We start from the raw sequence: 22,229 nt of genomic DNA on the forward strand, positions 1-22,229 counted from the left end.
AAGCAATTTCAGGTCTCAGCCCAAATATATAATTCTTCAATGTGAAAAAAATGCTAAGAAACCAAAAAGTTTTCAAATACCACACAGATGATAGAAACTTATCTGGAAAGTAAAACCAAAGTGATAAGTGTGAAAGTTCAGTGGAAATAATGAGCTCCCATTAATGGCCATTTCATTAGTTATATTGGAGTGGTTTGGAATGGAATATTATAATAACAGTGTTAAACTATATTTTCAATATGGTGAATTGATTTCATTTCAAAAATTGTTTTTCATCAGAATTGATTGCTTGTAGAAATAGTTTAAGTTGTCCCCTAATTTAAACTTATAAGAATGACAGAAAATAAAATTTAATGACCATCAAAAAGGGATATTTTTATATATGAAGTTGATTACAAAAGGGACATAAAACATGAAATGCAGTGAACCTCTATTGTGCACAACTTGCCTTAAAAAAACACAAAAACCTATATAAATACATACAATGTCACTTTTTTTCTTCTATTGGTTACATATGTTTAATCATTTTAAACATATTTCCATATTAATCATGTTGTGAAAGAAAAATCATAACAAAAGGAAAAAAATACAAGAAAGATAAAACAAAAAGAAAATAAAATAGTATTCATCTATCTGTATTCAGTCTCCACAGTTCTTTCTCTGGGTGGGGGCTATTGGAATTGTCTTTGATCACCGTAGAGCTGAGAAGTTAAGTTTCTCATAGTTGATCATCACACATGCTGTTACTATGTATAATGTTTTCCTAATTCTGCTCACTTCACTCAACATCAGTCCATGTAAATCTTTCCAGGATTTTCCGAAGTTATCCTGCTTATCATTTTTTACAGAACAATAATATTCCATACAGCTTATTTAGGTGGATTGAGGAACTGCAGTTGATAAATATTCCATACATAAATATTGCAGTTGATCAAAAAGATCCCTCTTGTCTCTGCAATATCTCATGGGGCTAATTAGCCCTTCCTCTTGGACCTCAGTAATAGTGTCCTAGTTCTCCTATCTTTCTGATCGAACCTCTTTTTACATTTTTCTCATTCTCAATCCTCACTTATAGGGCTTCTCCAAGGTGAGTTCTTCACATTTTTTCCCTTGGAAAACTCTCTTGAGCATTTTCAAATACAACATTCAGACCTTTAACTTTCCTCTGATACTTGGGCAAGGCATTAACCTGAGTCTCAATTTTCTCCTTTGTAATATGAGGAGGTTGAATTAAATGACCTTTGAGCTCTCTTCTAGTTCTGTGTCTATCATCCTATGGTCCATACCTCAACATTTATCTTAATTTCCAGTCTCAATTTTCAACCAAACATTTATTCATGGATGCTTCATCACAGTAAATATAATATACATATATATAAAATTGTGACCTCAAAACCCAATCTTTGTATTTACATGCATTAGGTTCAATCTTGGAAGCTTCTTGTGAATCACTGTGGCTCATGAATCACAGAAAATCACAGTTTTCTCTCCAGGGTTCTTCTTGGAAATACTAAAATATAATTTATATCTAAGTCTCTGGGTCCCATTTCCCATGCAAGCATTTAAGCTAACAATAAATATTATCTATAAGATAACATTTATGTTACCCCCTAGATAGTAATTTTTGAAAACCTACAAAAGATTCTAAAAAGACTAAAAAACAAGTAAGATGATTCTCCTTGTTCTGTTTGGAGCAGCTTTCCCCTCATATCAAGCCTCAGTTTTACTCTTTCATTGTTCCTGATTCTTCCTGATTAACCCATTCCCTTCTTCTTCTGCACAGCACATGTAACTAACTCATGGGAGTATTAGAAAACAGGGTCCAGATATGTTTTTTTCACATCATGGCTCAGTCCCTTGTTACTTCATCAGCTTCAGGTAACATAATTGTTCTGCTTCTCTCTAACTTGGGCTCAGGAACTTGAATGGAACTCTCCTTTCCTGAAGGCTGGGTCCAAAAACTCAGTGCTATCCAGGACAGATTCACCCCTGCTCTTTCTCTAGGAGTCTGGGTCCATAATGCTCACCATTTCACTGCCATCCTTGCTCCTGCCATCTTTTATGCCATGGGCTTCCCTTTTCACCTGGTTTTCCTAATGGACATACCCTTTTTTCCTTTGCCATTGCATTTTCCATGTCCATTCCATTTCTCTGCATTGAAGATTTCCCCAGGAAGTTCTACAAGGATAAGCAAATCCCCTGGTCACAAGCTTTTTGAACAGATATAGCCATCAGCTGGAGGAAAAACTGCTGCTGTGGAGTTTGACTTAGCCTGGGAAGACAGATACACAGGTTGGTTTTTGGACCTGTATTCAAAGGTTGTGTAGGATCAGTTAGAACTTGCTTTCCATTGGTATAGTCTTCAAGTCTACAGGATCTTCTTTTTCTTCATTGAAGCCAAAAGAACACACTAGTAGTTAGAGTGTGGGAATGTTTGTTATAAATAAGAGTAATCATGCAAATATTTGATTTGTAAAATTGGAACTGACATCCTTAGAGAACCTCACAGAATCTTGGCAGTTGAATTATACCTCAGAGATCATCTCGTTCAAGCCACACCTGGAAAAGAATATTTCTTAGAGCTTCCAAACCTATATTCTAACTCTAATTCTAAGGATTCTAGAGATTCCCAACCCATAGGGTGATAGATAACTTCTTCTTGAAGACTTCATTGAAGACATCCCTTCTTAAAGTCTTCTGGAAGGTATCATTCCATCCAGTGATGGGCAGTTCACTATTTCCCATTACACTTTCAGAAAGCTCATTTAGAAAGTTTTTCCTTTTATAAAATATAAGGGTATGTGTGTGGGAGGTGGGGGGGGGGAAGAACTGAATCAATCAATTAAATCATCTCACAACTTTTATATTTACTAACAAGATGCTAGCTCTGATCCTGTTGCGGGTATATGGACTTGTCTGGGCAACCATGTGCATGGAGAACTGGGTCTGAAATCAGGAGAACTCATTTTTCTGAGTTCAAATCTGGCCTTAGCTATTTCCCAGCTGTGTGATCCTGAGCAAATCACTTAACACTGTTTGTCTCAATTTTCTCATGTATAAAATGAGCTGGAGAAGGAAATGGCAGACAATTCCAGATCTCTGCCAAGAAAGCCCCAAATGGTGTCATGAAGAGTCAGATATGATTGAAATGATTGAGCAACAGAAGATTTCTGTGTACAAACATGTTTGAATCCATCAGAAATTTTATAGGAGGTGCTTGATCAATTTAGAAATTTGTGAAAGCCATTGGATGAAGGGGAATAATGTTGCACAAGAAGCTTATTTAGATGGATTGAGGAAATTTGTTTCTACCTTAAGTGTTTTATATGAAAAAGCGAGCCATTTTGAAATCCAGGCTAATGCTTTAGAAAACCTAACTCAGCCCCTCTGGGGTAACCCTAGATTCTAGAAGTGACAATGAATAACCTGGCTCTGGGGAGCTGCCCTGCCTTTGCTGCTACATAAGATAAATGTCCCAATCTGCAACTCCTACTTATTCCTCCTAGTATTGGCCTGGAGGGCAAAGAAAAAGAGCCTTTTTTTTCTCTTGCACATACAGCCTCTCAAATGCTTCAAGACAGCCATCCTATCCCATCACTTTGTCTTTCATTGAGTCCAGATACCCCCAATTTCTTCTGATCCTTAGATGTCATGGTTTCTAGGCTTCTCATCTTCTGCTCAATTCCTCTGCCCATGATCTACTTTATAAAAGTCCTTGTGTACATAAAGTATAAAAACACAAAATAAAGTGGGACCATGATAAGGTTAATTTTGCATATTCCTGGTCCTTGGTAACACTGCAGTCTTAGATTCCAGGAAGACTCCAGGACTACAACAGAACTGAGGTAGCCTAGTCTTAGAAGAAAATTGGGGAAGTCCGGTCTAATCCCATCTTGAAATCAATGATCTGAAATATTTCTGAGAGCACAAGAAATAGTAGAAAACAGTCATGGTAACCATAGTGACACATGTAGAAAATGGGGCTATTCTCTTATTGCTTCATGTTTTCTTTTTACCTACCTATAGCTATCTATTTTCTTTTTTTCCTGCTCAAATCTAAGTACCATAAGGATATGCATGTATGTACACAAGTAGGTGTGCATGTGTATATATACATATATAAGGTATATGCACATGTATGGAACTGACATGGAAGGTTATTTTTAATTTATATATCATATAATTTATAATGCACTATTATATATAATATATTGTTTAATATATATGTGAATATAAAAAATTAACCTCCCATATCCTTCCATCATATATTATGATATATATTATAATAAAAAATTAACCTTCCATGTCAAGGTATCACATATATTTATTATTTATAATAAACACAATATAGTATATATACATACTTATATATTACATAGCTAAATTACTTAAATTTTATACATTAATAGTACAATGTTCTGCAAAAGAAGATATTCAACATAAGTTTGTTAAATCAATTAGTTTAGTTTGACCAGAATTGTGTTTGAATCAAGGATGATGAGAAAGTAATTTTAAGGATCAAATAAAATACTAGAAAATCCTTGCTATCTGCTTTGTAAGTACATAATAAGTGACATTCTAATATAACAAAACATAATATCAGATGATGTTAAAAAGAGGAAATAAACACAATAGTGAGAGTCAGAGTTGGGAAAATACAATTCACGGATCTCTAAGTCTCATCAAAGCAACTAGGTGTTACAGTGGATAGAGTCCTGGGAGTATCATGAAGGATTATCTCCCTGAGTTCAGATATGACCCCAAATACTTCCTAACTATGTGACCCTATTTCTTTCAGTTTCTACATCTGTCAAATGAGCTAAAGAAGAAAGTGGCAAACCAGTTCAGTATCTTTGCCAAGAAAATACCAAATAAGGTCACAGAACTGGACATAATTGAACAACGAAAAGTCTGACAAATTTACAAATTTCTTGAATACATTACTACCAAGTTTATATATATATATATATATAATGGGACCATGATAACGTTAATTTTGCATATTCTGATATATATCAAATTATGCATTGTTGGTTTTCAGAATAAATCATTCCCATTCACCACTGTTTAACCTATATTAAATAACTGGGTAAAATATTGAAGGTATTTATTGTTATGATGCATGCTGGTCAAATTTTGCTTTTTATTTATTTTGTGATGGCTTGGATTTCCCCCTCTCCCCCAAATCATTATGCAAGTGAGATCCAGCTTTGGCCAAAGTGAACATCATCAGTCCATCAACACTATGAAGATCACACAAGCAAAGGGAAAATGCGGAGAGATCTTTTCTATTTGTTTATCTGGCTCTCTGTGTTCAATATGTAGGAGAGAAAATAGCATGAACAGATTTAAATGCTGTTTTGACAGGTTAATTAGGATTCTAATCACAACCTGCCTACTCCCCTAATCTAGTACAGTCCAGGAAAGGTAGCCAACTATCTCTAAAGCAACCATACCAGAAGATGCCAGAGATGGAGAAGGGAGAAAATTAAGCAAATGACAATAGATTGATGGAACCGTAGCTGATCCATAACCGAGGCAGCTGCTCCTGTAGATGGGCATATCAATACAGTTAAGTGATAAAAAATTTTCCTGCTCAGAACTCAGAGACTGGTGGCTTAAGTCCTGTCAATCTCTACCTGTCCTACCTTGTAATCAATAGTTCCAACTGAGAACTCTATAGGATGCTTGATTCTTATCCACTTAAATTAGAGCTCACCCTCTGTATGAGATTTCCTAGCATGGGGCTGCCTCTGATACAGGCAGTGGTGTGCCAGGCTCTGACTTCCCCAATGCCCATTATAAATACTCTTCTTGTTGCAAAGACATCGCCAGGTGCAAACTCTGGAGCTCTTGATTCAGACTCGGCTCTCCAAGGCTGGTCTGTAATAAGGCATTAGCATGGCTGAGAGCCAAGGCACTCACGGGGAAATCTCTTCTGGAGATAGACCCTCCTGGAGTTCCTGTTACTGCCCACTGTTCTCCAGGCACTTTCCTACAGACTTCATCCAGAATAACGGTCTGCCCATCGGAGGTGTCGGGACACCAAACATGTTCAGACTGATATTCTGCAGATCTGGGGTATTCTGGAAGTGGAAGATCATTAGTGCTCACTTAATAGGCTGCTTTAGATTATTTGGTAATTGTGAAAATACATAAAATTCTCATCTTTATAGTAAGACTATGAATTTTCTTTTGTGTGAAGGGGATTATGTCTCTTATCTTTTCTGTACCTCAAATAACTTCTGACCAAGCCTGCAGACTGCAGGCATTTAAACCCTTGTTGTAATCACAAAAATAATATGAGAGTGACCTTCTGAGGGAGTCCAGCCTGGACTCCAGTAGGTGCTTCTCCTGGAGCTGATTCTTGGTCTCTGAGTTCTTCAGGAAAATTTCATTGAAGGTTTGTGATAATCTCTGATAAACCCTGAATTTTGTTTCCTTTCCTCTTCTCCCTTATCTTGTCCCCCAGCTCCCCAACCAACAAAGCATACATAAGAAGGCCTACACATTTATATGGGAATTAGCAGGTTAATTTGCATGCTTTAGTACAAAATAGGTATCCAATTAGAGTGGGCTACTTAGAAAAAGCAGACATTTTTATATCATTTCATTTTGTGACAGTAGTGGCTGTGTGTGCATATGTGCACATTTGTATTTTCTACTGACACTAAACTGACTTAGAAGATTTAACTTTGATTAGAAAAAACTGGACTTAGCTAGTTTCCTCACCTTTGGTTGTTTTTTTGTGTCATTCACACACATGGGTTCTATTTCCCTCTTTTACTGCGTTTTTTGATTTTGTGGTTTCTACAAATGGATAATACTCCAAAGAAAAATGTAAAAGTTATAATTTCTTTTGAGGCAATTGGGATTAAATGACTTGCCTAGGGTTAAGTGTCTGAGGCCAGATTGGAATTTAGGTGCTCCTGACTTCAGGACTGGTGCTCTATCCTAGCTACCCCTAAAGTTATAGTTTTTAAAGAGCAAATATTAGGGATTCTTTGAGCCACTGCAACAGATGTTGGAGTGGGAGGAATAAAATATTTCAAAAACTATTAGAATCCTTATAGAACATGGAGGACAGTGAAAAATGAAAAACAACATTAACAATTAACATAGTATTGATTCAAAAAAACCTAATTAATACTCAGAAACAATCAAAAACATTCAGAGGGATCGTCAGCTAAGGAGGTTCTCTACAATGCAACAGTTTTCTTGAATTTGAAAGAGTGAGGAGACTAGCTTAAAGAAATGGCTTCTAAGTGTTGCTATGAAAAAACAAAAAGGAAAAATGTAAAACTAAAACTTTTCATGGAAAAAGCTAGGAAGTACTAAAAATTGGAAGATAGTTAAATTTTGCTAATAAAGCTCTTTTAAAAAATCAATAATATAACAAAATTGTTGTCAATACTATATAACCTATATCAAATTGCTTGCCTTCTCAATGTAGGGAAGATGAGTAGGAAGAAAGGGAAAGAATTTGGAACTCAAAGTTTTAAAAGTGGATGTTATAAATTATATTATATGTAATGGGGGAAATTATACCTGAAATAAATTTTTAAAAAGTGAGTTGTGAGATCTGGATAACTTCATAAGACTATGGAATTCCAAAAAGTATTTGGAAGATTTAAAAATTTCTAGTCCTATCTCCTTTGAAAGAATGATGATAAATATATTTATAATATTCAGAAGTAGAACTATTCTAGAATTATGGAAATTTCCAAGGAGAGATGGAATGTTGCAATACAACCTTGCATTAGTGGCACATGTGATGAAAAGTTAAGAAACTTATCTGAAAACTGGAGATTAATTTGTTTGAATTAAGAGAGGTCAAAGGTTCACAAAGCCTCATGCTTATGTATCAGAAATATTTTTCTTTGAAAAGAAAATCAATTTTAATATGAAATTTTTCATCATTGATATAGGAATGATTTTTTCTAATTGTAGTAAGTTTATTTTTTAACACAAATTGCTTTATGAATCTTGTTGAGAGAGAAAAATCAGAGCAAAACAGAAAAACCAATGGAGATATAAAAAAAAACAACAAAAAAATGAACATAGCATGTGTTGATTTACATTTAGTCTCCTTAGTTCTTTTTCTAGATGCAGATTCTGTTCAAAGCCTATTGGAATAGCTTTGGATCACTGACCTACTGAGAAGAACCAAGCCTTTCATAGTTGATCATCATACATTCCTGCTGTTATTATATACAATGTATTCCTGGTTCTGCTTGTTTTGCTCAGCATCAGTTCATGTAAATAGTTCCAGGCTTTTCTATCTATAATCAGCTTGTTCATTATTTTTAAAGAACAATAATATTCAATTATCTTCACGTACCACAACTTGTTCAGCTATTCCCAATTGATGGGCATCCACTCCTTTCACAAAAAGAGCTGCTAAATGAGAGTAATGCAAGAAGATCACAAAAAAGAGTCAACAGCTTGGTAAAGGAGACACAAAAATATACTGAAGAAAATAACACCTTAAAAAACAGAGCAGACCAAATGGTAAAGAAGATACAAAAAGCCAATGAGGAAAAGCATGCCTAAAAAGAAGAATTGGCCAAATGGAAAAAGAGGCTCAAAAAATTACTGAATAGAAGAACTCCTTAAAAAGTGGAATTGATCAAATGGAAAAAGAGTTACAAAAGTTTACTGAAGAAAATAATTCCTTGAAAATTAGAATTGAACAAATGGAAGCTAATGAGAAATCAAGAAAAAATAACCAAAAGAATGAAAAAATAGAAGAAATGTGAAATATCTCATTGAAAAACCAACTGACCTGGAAAACAGATCCAGGAGAGAAAATTTAAGAATTGTTTTACTACCTGAAAGTCATGATCAAAAAGAAGAATCCAGATGCCATCTTTCAAGAAATCATCAAGGAAAATTACCCTGATATCCTGGAATGAAAGGATAAAGTGCAAATTGAAAGACTCTATCAATCACCTCTTGAAATTCTAGAGCTCCCAGATAAGGACGAAAATATTGCAAGCTGTCAGAAAGAAACAATTTCAAGTGTTGTAGAGCCATGATAAGGGTAACACAAGTTTTAGCAACTTTAAAGAATCAACATTAAAACATTAAAGAATAAGAGGGCTTGGAATATGATATTCTGGAGGGCAAAAGAGCTAGGATTACAACCAATAATCAATTTACCCAGTATAATTTTTCAGGAAAAAAAGTAGGCATTTATTGTAATCATTCCTGTTGAAAAGACCAGAGCTGGATAGAAAATTTGACTTTCAAATACAATAATAAAGAGAAACACAAAAAGGTAAACAGGAAAGGAAAATAATAAGGGACTTAATAAAGTTAAATTGTTTACTTTCTAACATTGGAAGATGATGCTTGTAACTCATAAGAACTTTCTCATTAGGGCAGAGAGTAGTAATATAGATAGATAGATATAGATATGGGTGGATTTGAAGGATTGAGGCCTAAAAAATAAAATTATAAGGGATGAAAAAGGAATATACTGGGAGAAAGGAAAAGAGACAAGTAGAATAAGGCAAATTATCTCACATAAAAGTGGCAAGAAAAAGATTTTACAGTAGAGGGCAAGAGGGGGAGGAGCACATGAACCTTACTTTCATCATAATTGTCTCAAAGAGGGAATAACATACATACTTGTTTGGGTATGCAAATCTATCTTACCCTTCCCTAATGATTATTAATGCAAAATTGTAAAATATTAGCAAAGGGAATATAGCAACTTATCACCAGGATAATACACTATGATCAAGTAAGGTTTATGCCAGGAATGCAAGGCTGGTTCAATTTCAGGAAAACTACTGCATAATTGACTTTATCAATATTCAAACTAACAGAAGTCATATGATTATATTGATAGATGCAGAAAAATCATTTGACAAAATACAACACCCATTTCTATTAAAAACACCAGAGAGCAGAGGAATAAGTGGAGTTTTAAGTAATTATACTTAAAACTATAATTAGCATCTATCTAAAACCATCAACAAGCATCATATGTAATGTGGATAAACTAGAAGCATTACCAATAAAATAAGGGGTGAAACAAGGTTGCCCACTATCTATTATCACCCTTACTATTCAATATTGCAGTAGAAATGTTACTTTTAACAATAATAAAAGAAAAAGAAATTGAAAAAAATTAAAAGTAGGTAATGAGGAAACAAAATTATCATTCTTTGCAGATGATATGATGGTATACTTAGAGAATCCTAGAGAATTAACTAAAAAAACTATTAGAAACAATTAACAGTATGTTACCAATAAAATCTAGTTGGAAGAGATAGAAAGAGAAATCTCATTTAAAATAACTATAGATAATATAAAATATCAGTGAGTCTACCTGCCAAGACAAAGCCAGAAAGTATTTGAACACATTTAGAAAACACTTTTTACACAAATAAAGTTAAATCTAAACAATTGGAAGAATATTAAGTGCTCATGGGTAGGCTGAGCTAATATAATAAAAATGACAATTCTACCTAAATTAATTTACTTATTCAGTGCCATATTAATCAGACTGGCAAGAACTAGAAAAAATAATAAAATTCATCTGGAAGAACAAAAGATAAAGACTTTCAAGGGAATTAATGAAAAACACCTAAAACTATGTTATAAAGTAGCAATCATCAAACCATTTGGGAACTGGCTAAAAAGTAGAGCAGTGGTTCAGGGTAATAGGTTAGGTTCATAAAACGTAATAGTCAATGACTGTAGCAAGCTAGTATTTCATAAATGTAAAGACTCTAGCTTCTGGGATAAGAACTCATTATCTGACAAAAATTGCTGGGAATATTGGAAAATATATGGCAGAAACTATGGATTGATCAGCACCTAACACCCTATACAAAGATAAGGTCAAAATGAGTTCATGATTAGACATAAAGATAGATGCTATAAGCAAATTCAAAGAACAAAGGATAGTCGAACTCTCAGATCTGTGGAGAAGGAAAGAATTTATGGATAAAAAAGGACTAAAGAATGTTATAAATTGCAAAATGGATAATTTTATTATATTAAATTTAAAAAAGATTTTACACAAAGAAAAACAATGCAGCCAAGATTAGAAGGGAAGCAGAAAACTGGGAAAATTTTTCTGATCAAGGCCTCATTTCTAAAATATATAGAGAACTGACTCACATTTACAAAAATAAAAGCCATTCTTTAATTGATAGTCAAAGAATATGAACAATTTTCAAATGAAGACATTAAACCCATTTCTAGTCATATGAAAAAATCCTCTCAATTAGTATTAGAGAAATGTAAATTAAGACAACTCTATGGTACCATTTCACACCTCTCACATTAGCTAAGATGGCAGGAAAAGATAATGATAAATATTGGAGGAGAATGGGAAAATTGGGACACTAACACATTGTTGGGGGGAGTTTTGAACTGATTCAACCGTTCTAGAGAGTAATTTGGAGCTACACACAAAGGGATGTCAAACTATATATACTCTTTGATCCAGCACTGTACTGAGAATATATTTCAAAGAGATTATAAAAAGGGAAAAAGTCCTACTTTTGCAAAAAAATATTTGCAGCAGCCCTTTGTGTAGTGGCAAGGAACTGGAAACTGAGAGGATGCTCATCATTTGGGGAATGGTTGAATAAGTCATGGTATATTAATATTATTGAACATTATTGTTCTATAAGAAATGATCAGTAGGATGATTTCAGAAAAACCTGGATAGACTTATAGGAACTGATGCTAAGTGAAGTGAATAGAAGCAAGAAAACATTGTATACAGCAACAACAAGATTAAGTGATGATCATCTGTGATGGACTTGACTGTCTTCAACAATGAGGTGATTCGGAGCAATTCCAATAGATTTGTGATGTAGAGAGCTATCTGCATCCAGAGAGAGAGCTATGGGGATTGAATGTGGATCATAACATAGTATTTTCATCTCTTTGTTGTTGTTTGCTGGCTTGTTTTTTCTTTCTCATTTTCTTCTCTTTTGATCTGATTTTTCTTGTGCAGCATGATAAATGTAAAATTATGTTAAGAAGAATTGCACATGTTTAATCTATATTGGATTACTTGCTTCCTAGGAGGGGAGAGGAGGAGAAGGAGGAAGAAAAATTTGGAACACAAGATTTTGCAAAGGTGAATGTTGAAAGTTTTCTTTGCATGTATTTTGAAAAAATAAAAAGGTATTATTATAAAAAATAAAATAAAGAACTCTATCTTATCCTAAAGTAAAATAGGAGGGGTATGGATAGGATAAAAGTGAGATGATAGAAGGGAGAACAAAAGAGAATAGAATAAATGGAGAAAACAGGATGGAGGGCAATACAGTTAGCAATAATAAGTCTGAAAAACAACTGAAGCATGTTTCTCTCCTAGTTTCTCAAATATATCGAGAATCCAGTCAAATTTGTAAAAATAAGTGCCATTCTCCAATTGAAAAATGATCAAAAGATATGAACAATTTTCAGATGAAACAACTAAAGCTACCTATAGGCACTATTGATTTGAGAAATGAAAATTAGAACAATTCTGAGATACTACTTCATAATTTAGATTGGCTAATAGGAATGAAAATGTTAGAGGGGATTAAGAAAAATGGGACATTAATGTACTGTTGGTGGAGTTGTGAACTGATTAAACCATTCTATAGAGCAATGTAGAGCAAAGGAATTATGCCCAAAGGGCTATGAAACCATGCATACCCTTTGATCTAATAGTAACACTACTAGGCATGTGTCACAAAAGAGATTAAAAAAAAGGAGAAGGAAGTAGATGTACAAAAATGTTTGTAGGAGCTCTTTTTCTGGTGGCAAAGAACTGGAAATTGAGGAGGTGTCCAATAATTGGGGAAAGGCTGAATAAATTGTGGTATGAGGTTATGATAGAAAACAATTATGTTATATTACTCAGCAAGATGCTCATCAGGAAAACCTGAAAAGCCTTACATGAGTTGATGCAAAGTAAAATGTACTATGTACAAAGTAACGGCAATATTGTAAGAAAATAAATGACTTAGTTATTCTCAACAATAACAGTGAAAGAGACAGGTTGGTGAGAGATCCAAATAAGCTAATTTATTCTATGGGTACCTAAGGAGGAAAATGGAAGAGTAATTCATTTCCCAACAGTTTTGGATTGGACTTCATGGTATGAAATATATATATATACACATACATATATGATATACATAATTTATATAGAAAAATAGGCATATATTTATATGCAATGTATATATACATATAAATATGTATATATACATTGCATATAAATATATGCCTATTTTTCTATATATATATATTTCCACAGTAAACTCCATGTCAATAAAAGACTGGTCTCAAATATCAAGTTCTCAATGTGTTACATGAGCAAGTCATAATAAAAACAATGATGATGATAGTAAATAGAATTTATATAGTAACTAGAATTTATATAGCACTTTAAGGTTTGCTTAGTGCTTTAAAATATTATTTTATTTTATTCTCATAAAGAAACTGGGGAAGTAGGTGGTATTATTTCCATTTTGAAAATGAGGAAATTGACTAACAACTAACTTAAAGAAGTAGAGAATGATTTATATTACTTTATTTGCTAGAACAAAATCCTGCCTTCAAAGTTCTGTTCCAATAAGATGCCTTCAATTCGTATGACAAAATCAGACACTATTCCTTGAAGGGTATAATAACAAAGACAATTGCTTGATGATCCAATGATTTTTTTTATATCAAGTTAGGCATGAATTAGGAAAATACATGTTTGCCAAAAATATTTACATGGAACATCATGCGAGTTGCAAGAGCTTCTCTTCAAATGGAAGAGAAATTTTCTAGATCAGGAGTTCTTAACCTGAGGTCTCTGAACTTCTTTTAAAAATATTTTGATAATGGTAATTCAATATAATTGGTTTCCTTTGAATCCTATGTATGCTTTTAAATGCATTTAAAACATCATTCAGAGAAAAGTTCAAAAAATGTCAAAAGGGTCCATGACACAAAGAAGGCTAAGAACTACTTTAGATGCTATTTACAGATGCTATTTTGCTTATTGAAAAGTCCTAAAACACTGCAGATTTTCCTACATTGGATTCATAATCACACATACACACATACAGACACACACACACACACACACACACACACACACACACACACAGAATCTGGCTTCTTTGAACAAGAGAAACTGGATCAATGAATGCCTTATGCCCAAGGATAGACAACACTTAGAGAGCTGATCCATCAGAACATGTCCTGGATAAATAGTGTATTTGGGCCCAGAATGTCTAATGGGAAGACGACTCAGTTTACTCATAAAAGAGTAGGTGGGTTACCTTTGAAATTTGTGAAGGGCTTTTAGGGACCCTGAACTGCTCCCTGAAACACAGATCTGTTTTTAGTAATATTCTTCTAGTGCTACTTTATGAATTCAAAAGAATTCCAAGTTGAGGGGCACCTAAAGGCTATTGCAGAGGTGCATGCATGGTGGACATAAGTAGTTTATAACACCTTCATGGAGGAATTTTATGGGAGAAATGGGAAAAAGGATCTTGTCAGGAGGCTAACTTGTCATGTAGTAAGGGAAGAAAGGAATAAGCAATGGACCATGCATCTATTCTATTGGTACTTACATTGTCAAAAAACATGAAAGCTGAATCCCATCCCACTCTATAACAGCGGGTAGACTAGACCCCATTGGAGGATTTACCAGAGAACACAGCAAGAATCACACTGAATGAAAAAGCATTTATGAGGTTTGACCTGTTTTAGAAGATTATCTACACTGGTAAGATTGGAGGTACAGTGAAGAATAGATGTTCTTTTGAGATTTTCAGTCTAACCAAACATGGTAGCTATTCACTTTCACCAACTATTTACTATAAAATCATTCACCAGTCAAGGTCCAAATCACTCATTTAAAAAATTATTACCTAACATACTTGTGAGTCAATCTGGCAAGAATTGATGATGCTGGGTCATTATGAACATTATCTAATTTCTATTACCCCAATTCTATATAAATCTGAAAACTAATAAATTAAAACAATTTCAGCATCAGTATCGATGTCTTATCTTACAAGTAAATTTATGTCAAGGAATGAAAATATCAAAGTTTTTTTTATTCCTTTCTAGTCATCCTAAATTCTCATTTTGTTTGCTTCGGAGGGAATATAATAAATTCTTATCAGAGAAGATAAATATACTTCATTATTTATGTTACAAAAAATTCACTATTTTACAAAAGGATTCTCTGGGGTTCTAAATAGTCGTTTCTTATTGAATAAGTGTTTGTTTATAGCTCCCTAATTACTGAAGAGAAAGATCAGAGGTCAGAGAAACTTAACATCACTATCAATTGAAAACTAATCAGATAATATTTTACTTAGATCATAACAGAAATCAATGATAAAATGTGATTCAAAGGCATCCTCAAAGGTCCTATTTTTAGGCCTTCTCTTCCTCTAATCTCTTCTTTGATATTCTATGGCTTCATATATCAATTCTTAATAGATGACTGCCATCCCTCTACCTCCAGATTCTTTCTCTTTGAGCTCCATTCTTGAATCCAAATGCAAAGTGAATTCTTTACATTTCCTTCAATAGATACCCCTCTGTATTTTTACCTGATGTTAATAATGGCACTCCCATTCTCCTGATCACTCAGACTTTACTCTCCTTATACCTTTGATTATCTTTTAGTTCAATTATTGTATTAACCTCCTACTTGTCTTCATGTTTCTGTCATTATCATGTCTGTCTTCCTATCAGCTTCTTCTAAGTGATCTTTCTAATAATCAGCATGATTACAACATTCCCTTACTCAAAATATTTATCAATAGGATAAATCGAAAATGTTTTATCTTAGTGTTCAAAAACCTTCATCGCCTGGTTTTACTCTACTTTTGTATTCATCTTTCATATGGATACTTCTCTTACTTCTGATCACTTATTTCAGTGGTCCTCAAACTTTTTAAACAGGGGCCAGTTCACTGTCCCTCAGACTGTGGGAGGGCCGGACTATAGTAAAAATAAAACCTCACACTCTGTCTCCGCCCCTCAGCCTATTTGCCATAACCAGGAGGGCTGTATAAACATCCTCAGCCAGCCACATCTGGCCCACGAGGGGGTAGTTTGAGAACCCCTGACTTATTTTATTCTAATCTGTTCTATAATTTGAACGTACCTCTTTCTGGGTCTACTTTCAGATACATCTATTCCCTTTATTAGAAAGTAAACTTTTAGAATATAGGACTAAGTATTATTTCATTTTTGTAGCCTAGCACTTGCTAGGTGTCGTATAATGAATAGATACTTAAACGTTTATTGAACTGACTTGTTGAATCAACTGTACAAATTTGAACAAATATACAATTTTAACAGGTATATCTCTTTTTAAAAATATACATTCATATTCCTTATTCAAGATTTAGATCCATTTTCTAATCCTTAATTTTCTCTAGTTTTTATTTATTTATTTAGAGAGAGTTAATCCAATTTTAAAAGGTCTTTGCTAGTTAATATTGCCTAGATAGTGTTCCATCCCTGATGGAAAATGCTTATAATGTCAGGACTTGAAGCAAGAAGGTAAATGCAAACGCCAGTATAATGTAAGGTTTTTGAGGGCAGGGACTAATACCACTTGTCATTTCTCAAGCCTCAGTGTCTAACCCAGTGCCATACACAAAGTAGAAATTTAATTCATTTGAATAAAATGGAATAATGCAGTCATAGCTTTAGAATTAGAAGGGACTTTAGAGTCTATTTATGGAGGAAGAAACAAACCTGAAAAGGTGGATGACATGCCCAGGAGCATACAGATATGTGCTTGCAGTAGGAATAGAACTCAGGTCATCATGAATTCAAAATAGTATCCATTGTATCATGTTACCCTGCTATCATTGCAGTAAATAAAAAAACAAAAACTACATGCCCTCTAAGACACCTTTATAAATGGTGTTTAATCTTTATCCAACAATAATACTCTAAGACATTCAAATAGCAACTAGGATTAATTTTATTTATTATAAATACAGTATAGAAAAAAAAAGATACAGAAGAATATTCTCTTAGGATATCTGGTTCTAATTTTATTTCTTTTTCTCTAAATGAGCTTATTTATATGCCTTTTTGTGAAAGAAAGAATATAGAGGTGAAAGAAAACAAAAAGTGATCACTGAGGTCTTGGTTGTTATTCAGACGTGGGGAGAGAGGCAATGAGGATGTTATGTTTCTGATAGAAGTAGTTCATAAAAACACCCTCAAGTTTTTTCCAAGTAATGTTGAAATGTTTTATGCTTTCACTCCAAAAATCTGATCTATTTCTTCAGCATATTAACCATAGTAGAATCATTATAATTGCTCATATTCTAGACTAGCCTAGTTGATCAAGAAGGGAAAAATGGTGAGAAAAGTAGTGAAGAAATCAAGAATTCAACTTAAAATGTTGAAAGGAGAAGTAGGTGAAGTAACATGATGAGGACAACTGCACCTAAACCAAAATAATGTGCCAACCCCCCTTCCCCCCCCAAAAAAAAGCAACAACTTTCCTACAGGGCTTATTGATGACAATCTTTAAAACTCTTGACTTCTTTCCTAATGGCACAGAAAAGCAGATAGATTTTTTTTTAGTTAGTGAACTTTTTAGATTTCTTCTGGAGAGTAAAGAGAGAGGAAAAGGAAGATAGACATAGCTTAATAGTTATTCTCACTCTCAAATATCAGTGATTCTTTCATTTTATAGCTTGAAGACCAATGGTATCAAATTTACATGACAAAAAGCACCACCACTAAACAGTACATAAGGATCCCTGGAGGTTGCTCACTGACTTAGAAAACCACATGTTAACATTATCTGTGTTCTATTGTATTTTTATTTATTTTGCTAAATACATTTCAGTTATATCTTAATCTGGTTTGGCCCGTATACAGTCATATGCTTGATATCTCTATTATAGACTAAGAGTTGTATTTTTTTTAAACCTCTAAGTGGTTCCAAATCATGTAAAAATGGCATTTATTCTCCTCATTGATACCACTGTCAAGTGTATTTAAATAAGTCAGGCTGCAAGGTTTTCTTGAAGGACAAAGTAAGAAATTAGTTCTTGACCCTTTAGGCAATTGAGATGCACTAAAAATAGTAGAGAATGGCAATTGGGGATGGGGTCTGAATCATTTTTTCCAGGTCACATTAAAATAACTAACAATTGCTAAGACATTACAATTGATAATGGTAATATTAACTAAAATGTACTGGCTGATTCATTGAACCAGAAGAACTCAAGTCTGAGAAATTTAGTTTCTTCACATAAGAAATTTGGATTTGATAGAAACAACAAGCATTTGTACTTAAATTTTAATATAGGACATAACATAAACTAGTTGATTATTATGATTATTAAGTTTCTAATAATGCCTATCTTTCAAGTACATCAAAGGAATTATAGTCAATGAGCCCAATTTCTCACCCTCTATATGTGGAAGAAGAAAACTTGTAGAATTTTTCCCTACAAAGGATGCCACAAAAGAGGCACTTTTCCATCTGCATAGAAATGCTTTTATTCTACTGACATGTTCTTAAAGAGCCTGATCCATTAGCTTCACCTGTGAAGTCTTGAAAGGTTGCAACTGTGTAGGGGTGCTAATTTGCCAACCACATAGTAATTGCTATTGCACATACCAATTATAGCTTTCTAATTCCATTTTGGAAATAGCATAAGGAATCTCCACTTTGAAGATAGGGGGGGAAACCCACAATGATACGAAGAGATAAAATGAGAAAAGTGAGAATTGAAGAGTTTTCAATTACTGATACTTGAGTAGCCCCACTGGTAGGACCTTTTGGATACAAAGGGAGCTATTTCCCTTTACTGATATATTATTCTCCAAAGTAAATCTTGATGGACAGATTGAATATGGATAGAAAGATTTAGGTTCAATACAAAGAAAAACTTTTAAACATTAGAGCTATCAAAATAGAATGGGCTTCCCCAAGAGATTAAGGGCATACTATATCTGATGGTCTTCATACCAAGGCTCCTTTATCACTTGTTGGGTTGTTATCTTGAGGATTTTTGTTCAAATATTGATTATATTAGATGACCTTTGAGGTCCTTTTTGACATGAAGATTCTTTAATTTTATTGAAGGGGAAGAATAAAATTAGTATAAGAGAAAGATTACTCTAAATGACTTGATTAAGTTAATTTAGCAGAGGAGAATAGAGTTCACATCTTCTGACTTCCTAGCAATTTTAAAAGCTTATTTCTATTTAATAAATAATCAATCAAGAACCTAAATTTAAGAAGGCTACTTCAAGATCTAAATTAACCTATGGTATCATTGATGTAATTATTCTCTATTGGTACAAGTCACCCATATCTTCTTATTCCCTGAACTTTTGCCTATGTTCTTCTGCAGATCTTTTATAGAAAGTCTCTTCCAATCCAATTCAATTCAAATATTTGTTATCTACTTATTGTGGGTAAGGGATTGTGTTAGTGCTAAATATATGAAGTCAGACATGAAACACTCTGCTCTCCAGAAGCCTCCATTCTGCTTCATGGATACATTTATACAAACAAATCTAGAAGAAGAAAAATTGTGGAAAGAAGGAACAATAACAGCGATGGGAATCAAGTAAGGCTCTCTAGAGGAAATGGCATCTGAATTTAACCAAGAAGCAAACTGGAGATGGAGATGAGGATGGGGAGAATTCCAAACTTGCATGAATGCATGGAAATAAGAGATGAACGTTAAGTTTGAGGAAAGGCTCATAGTTCTGTTAGGTTAAAATGTAGAGTACATTCAGGGAACAGTATAATTAGCCAATAAACATTATTAATAAATAATTTATTTTTGAATGGCTCTTATTATGGGCCAGCACTGTAGGATACAAAGAAAGATAAATATAAAATAAGGTGAGGAAGGTAGATGGATTTATGGGAAAGTTTAAATGTCAGTCTAGTAAATTTGTATTTTATAGGCAAAGAGGAAATACAGAAGGCAGTTATGTGTATGGTAGTTTGACAAGAAAAAACCAGTTATGAGTCTTTTACAGCATTTTAAGTGAAAACTGATAAAGGCCTGAATTGTAGTGTTGGCTACAAGAAAAGGATGGATGTTGTAAAAGTAAAATCCAATCCATTTGCCAAGTCTTGATTCTACCTTCACACTATTGCTTGCATCCATCCACTTAACATCCCAGTTTAAGTCTTTATTTCTTTTCACTTAGACCTCAGTAGGTTTTTAAAGCAGTCCTGAGCTCCTCCCCAGTCCATTCTCTACATTGACGTTTGCCCTTCCTTCTCAAGGAAGTCCATGATAACAAAAAGGTGATATCATGACAGCAAGTGATTAGATTTAAGTGAGGAAGGACTATGCAAAGTCATCAGCTTCATTTTATCCTCCAGAGCCACCTGGAGTTCAGTGGGTTCAGTAGCAAATTACAGATCAGCATGACCAGAGATGGCCGAGGATGTAGTGGGAGAACATGAGATCTTTAAAATCTCTCAGTTTGATTGTAACAATACTCATTCAGTGATTAAGGCTAGGTAAGAATTTAGGCAAAGAATGGCTTCTTTTATTAAGTAAAAAAAAAAAAAATCAATCTTCGGGAGGGGAAGACTGGAGGTTTAAGTCAAAACAGAAACAATTGTTATTTATATTAAATCTAAATCAATCAGGGCCCAAACAATAATCAATTGGGGCTTGATCTGGGTCCTATTATTATCCAATTAATGAAAGCCAGAGTGGTTTCGGTTTATGTCATGGTCCTTAAGAAAAAAATCTAGATGATAAACCCAAGATATCTTGGGAGGTTGAATGCTCTAAGCAACTCTAAGCAAGCAACTCCTTCAACCCAAACCCAAACCAAAAAACATAACAGAGAAAGTCCTAAACCATAAACCTAACCATGTTCTTATCCTGAACAATAAATTCCATTGGCTTCCTATTTCTTCTCAGACCAAGTATGAACTCTTTATTTTTGACATATTAAAGTGTTTTTTTTTTTTTTTTTTACAATCGGTACTGAACTACATTTCTAATTTTATTATTGTATATTATTCCCCATAACACATAATATAGTCCAGTTAAACTGGCCCCTTTTTTGCTATTCCTCACAAATAATATTTTATCTCCCATCTCTAAGTTTTTGCATAAACTATCCTTTATCTTTGAAATCAAACAACTAGTATTTAATAAGTTCCTATTATATGCCAAGTTAAATGGTAGAGATATATGGACAGAAGTAAAGATCCTTGGGGATCTTAAAATCTAGCAAGGGAAAGCCTTCCATAAATATGTAGGTAGATAGATATAAAAATAATACTAGATAGTTTGATGGGGAAGGCAGGAACGGTTTTATTTAGAAGGTGACTTCTGAACTGAGTCTTGAAGAAGTTGTGGATTATAAAAAGCAGAAATGAGGAAGAAGTGTGCTTCAGAAATGGAGGATAATTAGGGGAAAAGTGGGCCTTAGATTTGGAGTTCCATATATGCTAAAAGGTTAATGTGACTGTACATTGTATTGTGTGCATAAAGCATAACACAGATAGAAAGGCAGAATGGAGCCATGCCAGAGTTAACTTTGGGGAAGTTAGGTAGGTATAGTAAATAAAGTACCATGCCCGGAGTCAAGAAGACTCATTTCCCTGAGTTCAAAACTGGTCTCAGACATTTACTGGTTGTGTGAACTTGGGCAAACCATTTAACCCTGTTTAATTCACCCATAAAATGAACTGGAGAAATAAATGCCAGTATTTTGGCCTAGAAAACCCCAAAAGGGTTCATGAAGAACTGGACATGAATATTAAGTTGCAAAAAGTTTACATTGATCCTATAGGTAATAGGGAACAATTGGTAATGAATAAGGGACTGAAATGGTTAGATCTACACTTTAGAAAAATCCCTCACAGCTGTAAGAAGAATGGTTTGAAGTTGGGGGAGACTAGAGATGAAGAACAATTAGGAGGCCATTCTTAGAGTCTAGACAAGAGGTAATGGGGGTCTAAATGAGGGTCTGAATTATGAGTGGGGAGAAAAGAATAGACATAACAGATGTTGTGGACATAGAAGCAAGATGTAGCAAGTGATTATATATGTGGAAGGAATGAAATTGAGGTAATAACCTTGACAGAAATTGGGAAATTTGGAAAAGGTGTAGGTTTAGGGGAAAAAGGAATCTGGATTTGTTGAGTTTGAGATACCAATGGAACACGCAAATCGAAATTTCCTACAGAAATTTCCATTTTGCTCTGTCTTGGAATT

The 22,229-nt window shown here is 33.9% G+C and overlaps 2 long non-coding RNA genes across 2 annotated transcripts in view; one reads left to right on the forward strand and one right to left on the reverse strand.

Annotated features, from left to right (window-relative positions):
* The window catches only part of LOC141554312 (uncharacterized), a 148,355-nt gene that overhangs the window by 107,348 nt on the left and 18,778 nt on the right, over window positions 1–22,229 (forward strand). The window contains exon 3 of the long non-coding RNA XR_012485827.1: window positions 12,055–12,109. This is a non-coding gene — a long non-coding RNA (uncharacterized LOC141554312). The remainder of the gene's footprint in view (window positions 1–12,054; window positions 12,110–22,229) is intronic.
* LOC141554311 (uncharacterized) overlaps window positions 1–22,229 on the reverse strand; it is a 125,454-nt gene that overhangs the window by 14,514 nt on the left and 88,711 nt on the right. The window lies entirely within an intron of this gene.

The sequence above is a fragment of the Sminthopsis crassicaudata genome, chromosome 2 (assembly GCF_048593235.1).
Source record: "Sminthopsis crassicaudata isolate SCR6 chromosome 2, ASM4859323v1, whole genome shotgun sequence".
In the NCBI taxonomy this organism is placed as follows: domain Eukaryota; kingdom Metazoa; phylum Chordata; class Mammalia; order Dasyuromorphia; family Dasyuridae; genus Sminthopsis; species Sminthopsis crassicaudata.